The sequence below is a fragment of the Podarcis pityusensis genome (assembly GCF_964106645.2).
Source record: "Podarcis pityusensis genome assembly, chromosome: 3".
Lineage (NCBI taxonomy): Eukaryota > Metazoa > Chordata > Lepidosauria > Squamata > Lacertidae > Podarcis > Podarcis pityusensis.
In genome coordinates, this window is record NC_138026.1 from 55,469,301 (window position 1) to 55,484,005 (window position 14,705).

Sequence of the window (14,705 nt, forward strand, 5' to 3'; positions counted from 1 at the left end):
AAATGCTGAAAACTGATTGTGGCGATCACACAGGGTCCCCGGACGTTTGACAGTCTATTGATCCCTGTGCCACCACTGTGATTGCTTCCCCGCTGCCACCAACCCGTTTCTCTCGGGTACACACGGAGTCCAGACAGTTGTTAACATTAAACCCAATAAACAAGTTTATTTTATAAGCATTAACAAGTTTATGGTTTCAGATAATTTTTCTTGTCAGTTTCTTAATCTTAGTTTCTTTACCGGCCTATACCATCCTAATAACTTCTAACTGATTATCCCAACTATCTGACTCCTCTTAACAGATTCTCTCACTCTCTCACGTAAAACTATCCCAACCCACAGACTTATCCTCCCTCTCTCTTCTCTAACACCTGACTGACTCCTTAACAACAGAACTCTAACTTTAACTCCTCCCCTTGGATTCCCACTTGCCAATCACTTCACACTCATTTAACCCTTTCCTTATGACCCAGCATGATGTCACCTAGGAGGGCAAACACCACAGTGATCAATTCCAGATTTCTCCTTAGAATATGAGAGTTTATTTATATAGAAAATTTATCTCCTACTTTTCCATTGCGTGATAACCTTTGAGGTCTTTTCCAGTTCTATGATCCCAAAGAAGGTTTACGATAGATTGAAATAACACACACAAACACATGTTCACTGAAACCTACACAGCCTGGCCGTCCTTATCCTCCTGACATGATGGATGTGCCACAGAGTGCTTCCTTTCAACTCCACTGTCTCAGGAAAACTGGCAGCTGGAGCTGGGTGCTCTTTCTGACAGGGTGGGGCAAGCAAACTCCCTGCAGCTCCTTCTCCTTTCTGGCTGATGGATGGGGCCAGGCTGGTCCTGCACTCACTGTGTTCTTCTTCCTGCAACCTCTCAGTGACACTTTGGCTCCAGGGTTTATTCTAATGTGCAGTTAGACACATTTTGTGCAGCATCCAAAAAAAGAAAAAATAGTTTGCAGTATGAAATGTGCACTTGGGCATATGGGATTTAACAAGAAGCTAAGTAATTTATTGAAAAAAGAAAAGAAAAGATGAGCAAAGATAAAAAGAAATGGAAAATGAAGATGAATCCTGGCTCCTTTCAAATCTGCACGACCTTAATAGTACATGATGGGGCTAATTACTTGACTAGTCAAAGGCATTTATTACCTCACATTGAACTCTACTTACACAGTATATGTAGGTTTTTAATCACTACACACCAGCACAAAAGAAACAGATTACACAATTGTGCCATGGTGCTTCATCTCACATTATGCTGAGCACAATAAGATTTCTTTTGTTTTGAGAAGGCGTGGGAGCTCAGCTTCATAGTTATGCTTTGTAGGTTAAGGAATTTAGATAATTTATTCCCCCAAATAATTGGGGGATCCCTTTACTTCCCCCATTCTTTTCAAGGCACATCTCTCTTTCTTGCTCCCTCACTGCCTTTTTTATTATTTTCCCAAACCTTCTTTTTCTGTTACGCTTCTTTTGTTACCCTTCCTATCTATTTCTCTATTAATTCTTATTTTCTCATCCCTCTTTCATTTTTGTTCTTTTGGTTAGAATAATTCTCAGGGTGGGCAGAGTGATGGCTATGTGTGCGCAGCAGGGAGGAAAGTGTATAAATAAACCCTGCTTGGCTCTTTAGCCAATGGCAGGGACCAGAATGAGTTTCCCTTCAGCTCGCATCTGACTCACAGATCAGAGATCTGAGACTGGACTTCCACAGCTCCAGGCTTTCATGATCTAACCACCCCAGCCCATGGTTTCTCAGCACACCTCCACGCTCCTAGCATGGTTCGTGAGCGCCTCAGTGTGCAACACAATAGCTGGTTCATAAAAGTGCATGTGTTCTTCCTTCTCCTCAGAGATGTACCTGGCTGTGAGGTGTTTTGGTAGCACTGTGCAAAGCACTTTGCAAGCCCTGGACTCAGCACTTCCTGAACTGGTCAAGAGAGGACAGCTCCATGAAAGGAAAACCCCAGATTTTCAAAAGCAAGTAGGCAAACCTCCACCGATAATCATCTTCTGCTGGAGGCTTGGCTTGGAACCCACAAGGGGAAGTCAGAAATGTGCTGTCTCAGCAAGAAGGTGGTACCATTTGAGGCCCTGTGGAGGCAACATCAATACTGCACTTGACCACACCTCCTGGTGAAGCTGTGCTTCCTCAAAGGGCCCTTTGCCCAGTTCTGCCAGGGCTGACATCTGTTACTGGGGACTTGTCCTTATAGTCTGAGGAAGGTGGGAGAGCTATGTCCTCAGGTCAGGAGGTGTTAGGGACTGGCTGGATGCAGAGAAGTGGGAGGCAGCAGCTGGGGAGCGCCCAAGAGAAGAAGGTTCAGAGCCAGGGGGTTGGTGGTGGAACAATGAGTGGTCAGAGAGAGAAGAGGGAGCAGACCATAGCTGTCAAGTGTCCCTTATTTGAAGGGACAGTCCCTTATTCCAGCGCCATGTCCCGCTGCTGTCCCGTATTGATGGATGTCCCTTAAATGTCCCTTAAATGATGTCCCTTAAATTTCAAAGGAAGCAGCTCCTCTCCCTCCCTCCCTGCCGGCCAGGGAGGAGGGAGGCTCCAACTGTGTTGCTTGGCTGTGTTGCTCACCCAATAAGAAGTCTAAGAACGACTGGGGGGTGGAGCTTGCATGCCTTGTGTGTGGCTAGTTAATGCAAGCTGAGGGGGGTTTTGAATGCTGGATGCCATTTTGTTGCACGTGCTGCTGCAAACTTTGCAGTGCAAAGCCAGGCCGGGGAGCCATCTTAAGTTGAGGCTGCATAGGCCTTGTGGTGCATGTGATTCAGATTCTATTCAGTTGAACCTCTGGTTACAAAGTTGGTTGGACAGTGTTCTCGAAGCTACCAGCATGAGTTTGACCAGACTGCAGGAGAACAGGAAGACTGGAGTGCCTGGAACAGGTGAGGCTGCAGGTCCCTTATTTTGGCTGCTGGTCCCTTATTTTCAAAGCTGCTGGTCCCTTATTTTCAAATCTGTAAGTTGACAGCTATGGAGCAGACTGGGGTGGGGGGGAGGTGTCAGAAGCTGGAGAGGTAACAGGGCTTAGTGAGCAGGGAGAGGTTGTGGAAGAGAGCAGTCCAGAATCAGTGGCAGAAGCATAGGCTGGAGAGGAGGTGGGCCAAGAGGCAAGAGATCAGGCAGACTGCTGAAGAAGCCTGGAGGTTCTCTCCCTTCCTGCTGTGGCGTGGGGGAGAGATGCCTGGAAGGCCTCATTTGGCTCCAGGCCTGAGGTTCCCAACTCCTGCTGTAAGAGGTGGGAGATGCACTCTCACTCGGACCACCTTGAATGTTCAGTGCAAAGTGAGAATGATAGCATTGCTGGGATGGTGGGCCTGTTGCCAGCTCTTGGACCCTGAAGAAGGAAAAATGACATGCTGCAAAGTCACATCCAAAATATACCAACCACAACGGGGGGGGGGGGAGGAAAGTACTATGCAAAATTAACTGATGATCACATATTTCTTCAAATTCTAATGTGAAAATACTATTAATTTCAAGAAAATGCCATTAAAACTACCCTGGCACTTCCCTTTTTTTGACTTCCCTTTTTTGACTTGTCTCAGATCTTTATGATTCTAGACGTACAGCACAACCTAATGCCTGCTTACCCCTAAATTCTGTTATGTCTAATGGGGCTTTCTCCCTAGTGTATGCATGCTTTGGATTCTGCTCTGATTAAGGCCTATCACCAGACTTTTAGAAAGCAAATCTTTGTTTGCAGCTAGCACCATTGAGAATTCTTGAATATAGTCTCCAACCATTAGTTATCAAGAGTCACATCACCACCACTTAGATTCTCTGCTTTCCAGTTGCAGTCTGCACAGTTATTTCATTAACCTTGGACCATTATATTTATACCTGCAAGGCACAGAGCAGATTATGCACTTCATTTCCTAAGAGCATCTTGCCAGTATTAGTGAGGAATCTGTTAAATCAATGCAGAGATAGCAAATCATGATAAATGACCTGAAATAGAAACTGATCATTTATTCATTTGACACAAGTCTGTAGGAAAGAGTTGGCTGTAGCTATTTGTAAAGCATGCATTCTTGAGGAAAAATTGAACTTCTCACCCCTGTTACACACTGAGTTTGGGAGTGGCAAGGAACACAGTAGTGAACTTTTAAAAAAACAACCTTGCTGTGTATGCCACATCGGTCAAGTTAGAAACACACAACTAAGGAATATTTTCTTTGCAAAAGGGAGGTGCAAGGGCATGGGTAGGCAAACTAAGGCCCAGGAGCCAGATCCGGCCCAATCGCCTTCTAAATCTGCCCACAGATGGTCTGGGAATCAGCATGTTTTTACATGAGTAGAATGTGTCCTTTTATTTAAAATGCATCTCTGGGTTATTTGTGGGGCATAGGAATTCGTTCTTTTTTTCTCTCTCTTCAAAATATAGTCCGGCCCCCACAAGGTCTGAGGGACAGTGGGCCGGCCCCCTGCTGAAAAAGTTTGCTGACCCCTGTGCAAGAGTATTGGGATATCAGGATAACAATCAGATCAAAGTGACCTCCATGGGGCACAAAGCTGGGCAGTGTGAATAGAGGTCCTGGGCTGCCCAGATGCCAAGACTCCCCTCTCAGTATCAATGATGTGGTCCAAAGGAAAGCAGAGCAATACATTTGGCACTAGCTTGGCTGCAGGAGTTGCTGGAAGGCCCCATTTTAGGGACTCCACTCTGGATTTGTGTAGGGTTTACTCCCTAGCCTTTCCTTCTCCCAAAGATCTCCTGCATGGCAGTGAGTACAGATTACTCACAAAGCCTTTCTCACAAATGAGTATAGCCACAAGGCAGTGGAAGTTTAGAATCAGAGTTTTCCTTCTCTTAGATGGGCTACCTTCCCAGGTTGATGAGCCCCATCTGCCCCCACTTCCCTTATTGACTGTTGGACCCACTATTGGTCTCATCCACTCAATCTGCCAGAGCCTGTCTTCACATGGAGGGGAAGTCCCTAACTCACCTTGGGCTTGAGACCCAATGGCTATCCTCCTTTCTCCTTATTAAATAAAGAACAAAAATATCTACAGTTAATATTTCCATTGCATTTTTTAGGTGGACCACTTAAAGCCAGTGCTGAAATCGAAGGTCACTCAGATTGCATATTTTCACAACTTTGAGAAAATCAACATGGAACATGTGAACATTTCACAGTAAAATCCACATTTTGAGGTGATGCATTCAAACCATGGTCCCATTCTATAGTAACTTGTATCATTCATATGTACAATTTCCAAATTGTTGCCTTCTATCTGTTTCAGCTTGTTGTATATTTACTGTTTTTGACACCACACTTAAATTTGCATTTGAAAAAGAGTGAAGGCCCTACAGTTTTGCTTTTCAATCTTTAAAAATGCCTTTTATAATGCTGAAGAGTTTCAGCCATGTAACAGCTGAGCAATGATAACAGCTTATAGTATCATATTGTCTTATGTCTCACACATATTACCAAATACCCCAGGAGATGCATAGCTGGCAATCATACACATTTATTTAATTGACTCTGACTTTTAATGAACTTTTACTCAACAGATTTGATAAGAGGTTCATGAATATATTTAAAATTATAATTCAAATTATATGGTACTTTTCTTATTCGCAAGAAGAATCAAGCAATATGCAGCCATTTTTAATAGTATACTCAACTTGCAGAACTGCACTTTTAGCTAATTAATCCCAGTTGGTTTTACATTCATCAGAATTCAATAGGATAGAAATAATAAGGGCAAAAAAACCCACCCACCTTATGATATCTTTACTTTGTCGGTATGATTGAGCTGAGCTGATGATTATATTAATTATCAAAGGATCTGTTTGGCTCTTCATCACAGGCATCATTTAAAATGCATGTCTTTATCTCTAATTGTGCTTCCAAATGGCTCTGTAATTGCTTGTTCACTGTTGGGAGCATGTTTGCATGTGGATGGGGGCACACTGGGGAAATGACTCCTACCTCCTGGCCCCTGGTCATCCAACTCAAGCCTTGCATATTCACTAACACCCAGGCCCTGATCTAGCACACGGAGTAATCTTGTGCATGTTTATTCAGATAGAAACCTCATTGGGTTCAATGTAGTTTACTCCCAGGTGGGTGTGCATAGGACTGTAGCCAAACTGTAGGTGAATTAGGGTCTAAGATGTTTGAGGTGGTACGTAGACGGCATCAATTTTCATAGACTTAACTGCATTCACCTTGCAAACTATAGTTGTCTCCCTTTTCCTACAATACTTTAGACCACTGAGCTCTGGTCCCTCCTTTTAGCTGTACTGCTCCTTTTCCCTTTTCAACATGTGTTTAACATGCTGATCTGATCACTTATTTGTTCTGCCCTTCTTTTAAAAAAGGGCAACACTTTTCATATTAAAAATGCTCCTAAAAGAGGAGAGTGGCTTTGTGACTGATACAATGGACAGCCGATCAGCACTATGCAAATCTATATTCTGTTGCAAAAAAAAAAAAGAGAGAGAAACAGGTTCTTCTGAGCTCTCACTAGGGGAAGAGATTGTGTGTGTGCAGGCCCAGGCAGGCAGGCAAAGGTGGGCAGCCAGGTGGCATCTCTGGCCCCGGATGCCAGGGAGCTGCTGGACTTATGCTGTCATGCCAAGAACTCCCTGTGCCTCCCTATCACTAATGCCTGATGGCAGTGCTTCTCCCTTTAACAAGAATTCTTATCAGGGCTGGTCAGCTGGATCAGGGAGCCCCTATTTTAAGTTTCCCCAATGCCTCTTAGTGCAGCTCCAGGCCATTGGTGGAAATTCTAATGGCTGCTTTCAGAACACTGCTGCTACCCACCAGAGTGGTAAGCAGCAATGTTAGAAAAGACACATCAGAGGGCACCTTGCCAGCACCCCTCCCAAATCTTGAACCAGTCTTATTACTGTGATGCAAATAAAATGCACTGAACAAAGACGAGATGGAAAAAAGAACAAAAAAGGACAGACACACTTTGAATGGAGAGCCAGCTGTAGGGTGACAAGAACATTATGATAACTAGTTATTTGCAGCCTCTCATAACTTCTGAAAGCTTTCCTTCCTACCCTGTCACTGTTAATATATATATATACATATTCCGTTTCTCTGTCTCTCTAAGCTGCTTCTGATAATGCTGCTTCTTTCTGGAAATGCTTCTTGAAATCCTGGTTTCTGACTGCTCATATATTTCTTTGCAAAAACTGCAGATCAGACACAAGCTGGGATGAATGTATGGAAATTAGCTAGTCAAGGAGAATCTTGGCAAGGACATTAACAAATCTGAAGTGGGGACAGAACATCAAGGAGGCTGAAAGCGTGTCTCCAGGAGTTTGCTGAGTGTGTGTGTGTGTGTGTGTGTGTGTGTGTTCATCATTGTGCAAATGAATCATTAATTAGAATGAGGTAAACCAGGCAAAAGAGGGGGTGATTCAGTTTGTTAAATGTGGTGATGTAATTTTTTGTGATATTGACAACATTCAGAATTACCTGTTTCAGAATACCGGTGCATCCACCTTGCAGTGCTTAGCTGTATGATGAACCAAGCTCTCCTTCCCCAAAAGTTGCTATCTAGCTCAAAATGGAAGATAAGTTTCAGTGCATGCTTGATCAGTATTCACAAGGACATGTGCAAAAGTGTTTCTTGACATTAAAGCCCATACTGCTGCTGAAATGTAGTTCAAGGTAATCAATTAGCACTGAGCAGGTTGCTCAGCCAAGCAACTTTTCTCTGTTCTGGTTGATGTCCTTGGTTGTTTATTGCAAATGTACTATTTGAGTGTTGTCTCACCCTGACTCATCCAGGTCTAAAAACCTGTCATTCCCAGGTGTGTTTGGTTTAATTTCTCTAGGTGGGCTGATGTTGGGAACAGCCATTCCCAGAGGGCAACAGAATAAGGTGCATGCCCATGACACCATTAATATGCATGTGTCAATCTTATGAAGAAGTAAAATACTCTTGGAGAACAGCCAGGTTTCCCCAAACACTTACCAAGAAAGCTTGTAATTCCTAAACAGATTCAGAAATGCGATGAGGGCAACTCACCATTTCTTTTTATTTTAAAGTGCCCTTGTTTATTTACAGCTTCATAATGCTGATCCTTTTTGTGCTCCGAACCTTCCATTAATACAGTGGTTTTCCATGGCACCCTGGGGTACCTTGAATGGTGGTCAGGGGTGCAGCGAGCAACACTGGTCTTGACACTGTCCTTCTTTCCTTCCCTTCCTCCTCTGATGCCTTCTCACATCTCCCAAAGGCTTGTACACCTGTTAGTTGCAGCATCCCTGGCTACAAGCTCAGCAGGTGAATGGTGCCTCTGGGGATGGTATGGGGCTGCTGGTTGCCATGAGCTGAGGTGGCCTCGGAGTAAGCAAGCAATCGGGTGATGGAACCTAGCCAGCCAATCCACCAACCCTTGCTGTTTGGAATGGACAGACAAGTCCCAGGCTCCTGTGGGGCAGTTTGAGGAGGCACCTCTCTTGGGGGGAGGGAGCAGGTCGGAGACTAGGGGTGGCAGCAGCAACTGCCTGGAGGAATCCCAAGGAGAGGGGAGAGGAGAGGAGGCTGAAGGAACACTCCACAAGGGAGGGCGTTTGAAAAAGGATGAGAAGCTGCCAGCTCTGCAAGCAAGGGATCCTGAGCCCCACAGGAGTGCCACATAAAGAATGTAGTTGGTCAAGGGAGCCTTGGACTCTGCATTAATATGTAGAGACAAAAGTGTGGAAGGAGGAAGAAGCTAATTTGGGGAGTGTGTATTTGAACAGATGCTTGAATAAAGGAAATGTAATCTCTTCCTCTTAGAGCTGTCAACTTTGTTTAGCTGGCTCTGCTCTTCTCCCCGCTGCTGTTAGCCTAACACTCAGAGCTGCTAGATCAAAGCAGAAATCCTTCCAGGATCCTTGGCTTCTTTACAAATTAAGGCTGTGGTGATCCTATGCATTCAATGAGATTTTCTTTTCAGAGAGAAATGGAACAAGCTACAGCTTGGCTGCAGGTAAAGTACTTTAGAATGCATGGACTCTGCCTGGGTAGCTGACACCCAGCGGCATTTATTCCGCCTCCTAGGAGTGTTTGCTCTTTGCCTTCGCTTATGCTCTGCTTGTGCATTTGATAATAAAGCAAATATTACAAGTCTCCAGTACTCTCTACTCCAAATGATATTAAGGCTGCAATCTCACACCCACTTAGGGGGGAGGAATCCCATTGAACTCAGTGTTGCTTACTTCTAGGTAGATATAGAATTGCAGAATCATAGCATTGCAGAGTTGGAAGGGACCCCTGTTTATATTAAACTCACATGGTTTAAATAAAAACCAACATAGTATTTTATTTTACGGTATAGCATTTTAATCCAACTGCTTATAAAAACTGGAAGTGGCAAGACCTATCTTTAAACAACTGCTCTTCATTCCCACTCATGCAAGAGCAAATGCCTCTTTATCTAAGATGAAGATTTGCATCATCTAAATATACGTACAAACTTACAAAATCTAAAAAGCTCCAGAGAAAAAGGTGGGATATATATAAATATAGCAACAAACTTTTAAACTTTTTGACTTTCCCCCTTCATTTCTTTTGTTCTACTCATATGAAAATCTAATTAAGGGGAATACATCCAACCCTACTGCTCTGGTATGCATGCCTACTCGAGTCCTATTGGTTCATTGGGACTTACTCTCAGATAACTGCGTCTATGATTGCAGCCTAACTGGGGACGGAGTGAAAGTGCTCATCGGGACTTGACCTTTTCCCTATTAGCAGAGCTGTCGCCGCTATGGGAAGAAATCCTGCGGGCTGGCTCAAATTATGCCCTGATCTTTGAACCATTAATTGCACGCGTGCATTCAAGTACATGCACTTCCACGAACGCTGACGGAGCCTCCCACTGATCCAACCCCTCTCATTGGACATCAGCAGCTCCTCTCCTATCACAGCGCCAAGGATTTAACACGATCGAGCAGCGCGCTGTAAATCTCCTTAGATCCCTTGCTAGATCCCGCCTACAAACCAACCGGGATTTATTAATCTTCTCGACAGCTTGCGCGGTGGGGGGAGAGGGGGGGTGGGAAGAAGTGGAAAAAAGGAGAAAACCGGGATCCAAACAAAACGCAAGAGGGCAAGAAACCTCTGGATCGCTTTGCCCCTTGCGTCAGGAGAGCCGGATCCTTGGGGTTTTACGGCGGCCGAGCTGGGAGCCGGGAGCGGAAGGCAGGGCTGCCGTCCCTTCCCTTCCCTTCTGGGGACCGGTAGGAAGGATTTCATAGGATCTTCCCCTGCCGAAGCCGCAGCGAGCGCCGCGCGAGTTCCCGCCTCCTGCCTTCGCTCATTCATTCCCGCCGCCGCCGCCGCCAGCAGCTGCTGCTCCATTATGAGCGGCTCCTTCCTGGTTCCTCGTTGCCAGACGCGCGACTTGGACGGCGAGCCTGAGGCGGCGGGAGCCGGGAAGAGGAGGCGGCAGCAGCAGCAGCAGCAGCAGGAGAAGCCCGGCGAGAAGCCGTCCTTCCCCGCGCCCGGCGCCTCTGGGGGCTCCTGCGCCGCGTAAAGAAGGAAACCCAAACAACCCGCGACGGGTAAGGACTGGTCGCCGCGAGGGGCTGCTGGGCTCAAAGTTTCCGCCGCGGTCCGGGAGCTTTGGGTCTGTTTCTCCCCCCCACACACACACCTCCGTCCCCTCACGATCAGCAGTCGAGCTTATGCAATAGAGCCAGTCTTGTCCCAGGAGAAAATGGAAGCGCCCTCGGGATTTCTCGCGCTTTTGGCTCCCTAAAGCGCGCCAGCCAAAGGGTCGGCGCGTCTGGTTCGAGCCCACCCGGGATGGTTTGTGGGCAGGATTTCTTAATGGCAGGGGGTTGGACTAGATGATCCTCGGGGGCGCCGTCCAACTCTACGATGCTTTGATTCTAAGCCCCGGACAGGAAAGGCTGCCTTGTTTTGCTCGTTTCCAGGGGGAACTCTCCGAAGTAATGGTTTGTGGGGAGGGGGGTTCTGTCCGTCGGGATGGGGGTGAAAGTGGGAAGGTATCGAACTTGCTTTTTCTTCTCAGAAGCGTGGGAGTTTGGTACAGGAGCAAATTGGGTGAGGGGCTGTCCCCACTTTTGCTTCAAGCACGTCCTGGTGCTGTTTGATACCTGCTCTTGAAAGTCTCCTTTGCCCAAGTTGTGCGCACGTGTGAATGTTGGTGATTCGTGATAGGAAGCGGACAAGAATCTGGTGTATATGTATATGTACGTTGTGTGTGTGTTCTAGCTAGTGGAGGGATTATATCTGCAGGTGTAAATATCAACAAGTGCCCGCACTCCCCAGCCAGCAGGTGGGCAATTCAGGACTGCAGTCTTGTACACACTTACTGCTTAGTAAGTCCCATTGAACTTGGAAGCGCCACAGAATCTGCCTTATATGCAGAAGGCCTCAGGTTGAGTCTGACATCGCCAGGTAAGGGCTGGGAGAGAACCTTGCTTGAAATGCTGGGAAGCTGCTGCCAGTCAGTGTAAACAATACTGAACTAGATGGACCAGTGCTCTGGGTCAGTGTAAGGCAGCTTCCCATGTTCCTTCTGAGATATGCATCGGATTGTGCCATCAGTAGCCCTCTTCCAATCCACTGCCCCTAGAGAATTGTCTGTTCCTGTTACCGTTTCTGGAGTAAAAAAAAAGTTTATATACTCATAATGCTCCTGTGATAATTTGGCATGTTTCTGTGAGCCTTGTAGCTCTATTTCTGTAATAGGCATTTTCCTATTTATTTGCCAAAGAGGAGTGTTGCTCAGTGTGATTAGGTAGTCAGAAAACACAGGTTCCCAAACTGTGGGCCACCCAAACTTCTTCAAGGTGGTTACAGTGCCTGCATTAAATATTCAGTATAGAGGTGATGATAGCTTTTTGCCTTCCAAGATCACAAACAAGGATTACCAAGCTGGGGCTCTTAGGCTCTAAGGCAGGATGCTCTTGTGCTTCCTTTCCCATCTTCTATATTCAGTCAATCCTATCCCAAGCCCTGCTGGGACAGGCTGCTGGTTGTGGGGAGATACTGGCAATGCTGCAGCCAAGGGTAAGGGTCAAAACATTGGCCGTTTCACAGCCCTCCATGTTTCATGCTTTTAAAAAATATGTCCTGCACCCAGTTTCTGCCATCTCACACTTGGTTGCACTGATGAGGTGCTCTTCCAGGTGACTTTCATGTGTGTCAGACAAAATGATGTATTTTCAAAGGATAGTGCTAATAGCACTTTAGTGGAGGTGTTCTTGGAGGTGGGGCAGAGCTGTTGCAACAAGCACTGATAAACCTGCTACTGGCACAGCCTCCCTTAGCCTTGAAGGCAAGTAGGTAGCTGATATGAAGACGTAATTATTTTGACATGCCGAGTTGCCAGCTGAACAGTGTGCATCTGGAGAGAAGAAGAGTGATTGCCATAAATACTAACAGGATGAGCTAAGCTGGTCCCCCAGTAGCTTAGGAACGAAAGCTTTGGTTTGTTCACAATATTTTCTAAAGCTGGTCAAATACTGTAATTAGGAGAGATGCTGGTTGGGCATCACCTTCTGCCCTGGAAACTCTTAACCCTTATCCCAGACTGGAAGCTAGTTCTATTAATGAGTTGCAAAAAAGCAAAAAAGAGGCAGTTCATGATTGCTTACGGTAAGTGTTCCACTTCCTCCTTACTATACCGTATTTCTCCTGTTCTGCTCCAAGATCTGGTGCCAAAATGGCCTCAGCTAATCACTGTATGAACTACAGTGGTACCTCAGGTTACATACACTTCAGGTTACAGACTGTGCTAACCCAGAAATAGTGCTTCAGGTTAAGAACTTTGCTTCAGGATAAGAACAGAAATCGGGCTCCGGCGGCAGCAGCAGGAGGCCCCATTAGCTAAAGTGGTGCTTCAGATTAAGAACAGTTTCAGGTTAAGAACGAATGAATTAAGTACTTAACCCGAGGTACCACTGTAATAGTGAACCCCAAAAGAAGCACAGTGAGAACTGAGTGTGCTTGGTGGCCATGACTTTTTTGGGGGGTGTTTGGAAACATGGGGGGAGGGCAGAATGGAATATCTTTTGGGAGGGCGTTGTTGGAACCCTGAACATTCCATATGGCTACATTTTGTCGCAGGCCCCTTGTATGTGTGGATTATTTCTGCAGCCAATTAGAACGCGTTCTTCTTTAGGTAATTCATGGATTGCAAAAAATATGAAATGGCAAGTTGAAACACAAATCCACCCTGATGGGTGCACACGCAGAGATTAGTCTGCTTCTGCACACAGGCCTTCCTTGCTGTGTCTGGCAAATACATGCTCAGAAACTCCTTTTGAAAACAGCTCGGGAAGGAAAGAATTGTTTGCTCAGCAACGTATTGATCATAATTAGTGTCCCCCCCCCCCGTGAAAGTTGCAGTGATATCATAATTAACTACTAGATGTTTTATCAGTTGCAAGTCACGTAGGTCTTCAGTTCTATGCACAGCAAAGGCAGCAAAAGTACATAAAGTACTGTAATCTCCAGTGGTTTGTTGAATTACAGCAATAAAACAGCACAGTGGATTTGCTCCAGCTCACTGTGGGTGCAACGTCCTTGGGCGGATCCCCGTAGGGCATAATGTTTCCCCTTCCCACTTTCCCCCTTTCCTCTCACTTATGGGCACTCAATGCACCAGACCATTACAGGAAAGGAGACTTCTAGCTCAAGTTCCATGACTGAGTGGGAGGAGGAAGAGGAAGAGGAGGGCTGGATGGGGATCTGGAAAGTGTACAACACTTTTCCTCCATAAAACACAAGTCTAGAGTGAGAGTCTAGGGTGATGTCTGCTGTTTCCAAGATCTCTTTCCATTGTGAGACTTTTGTGGGTGAGCTGAGTTTGTCTGAATGCTGAGTGAGAACCCGAGACTGAGAGGAAGGGTTTGTTAGAAGGAAAATGAATTTGTATACAGTATATTAGTAACTTTGTATCAATGTACCATTTTTATATGTAACTGTGTATTTTCATACTGTTCTGTTTAAGTTTTCTGTTGTTGCTTCAGTTTTTTTGTACCCCACTTAGAGATATTTTTATTATGTTAAGCGGTATGGAAATTCAATCATCACTACTCAAAGTGTTCACACTGAAAAGGGTAGTGGGGAGGATGTAGGGCTGTTATTCACTGTCAGGAGCCTTTGCACCCGCAGCATGTAATCTTTAAAAACTGGATCCTGGTCATTGACAGTAATAAAGTGAGTGATTCATACTCTTCAAAAATAGATTTTATTGCAGCAGTTCAAAACTGTTGTGGCTTACACAGTGGGATTATTGAGTTGTAATCTCCAAAGTACAACAAGCTTATCTTTCTCTTCTGGTTTAATAAATATCTCCACGTGGTGACTATGTTTGGCATTATTTTTTTACTGCCATGTGCCCAGGCAGCAATTCAGGGGGTGCAGCTTCTCTTGCATTGAGTTACAGCAATGGGGAAATGTTTCTTTTGAATTTTCACTTGAAGTACAGACATATGCACTTTTAAAAGGAGCTCCTGATACATCACAGTCACAGAGGTTTGTCCTGACTTATTTAGAACTTGCTCATTTAACCCTGTAAAAGGTTAAAGCATTTATTAATTTGCCTATCTTTGGGCACCAAGTGAAAACTTTTCTCTATAACCAAGCTTTTGACTGATTAAACAATATATGGCCTTTTAAGTGTGTTTGTCGGGCAACTGGTTTGTTTGGTTTTTTTGTTACGTACTTTGTGTTC

General features: G+C 45.2%; 1 protein-coding gene across 1 annotated transcript in view; it reads left to right on the top strand.

The window, feature by feature from the left end:
• The first annotated feature begins 10,071 nt into the window (after positions 1-10,071).
• PKIB (cAMP-dependent protein kinase inhibitor beta) overlaps positions 10,072-14,705 on the top strand; it is a 39,953-nt gene continuing 35,319 nt past the window's right edge. Inside the window, exon 1 of the mRNA XM_080999802.1 lies at positions 10,072-10,557. The gene's annotated coding sequence lies outside the window, so the exon portion shown is untranslated. The remainder of the gene's footprint in view (positions 10,558-14,705) is intronic.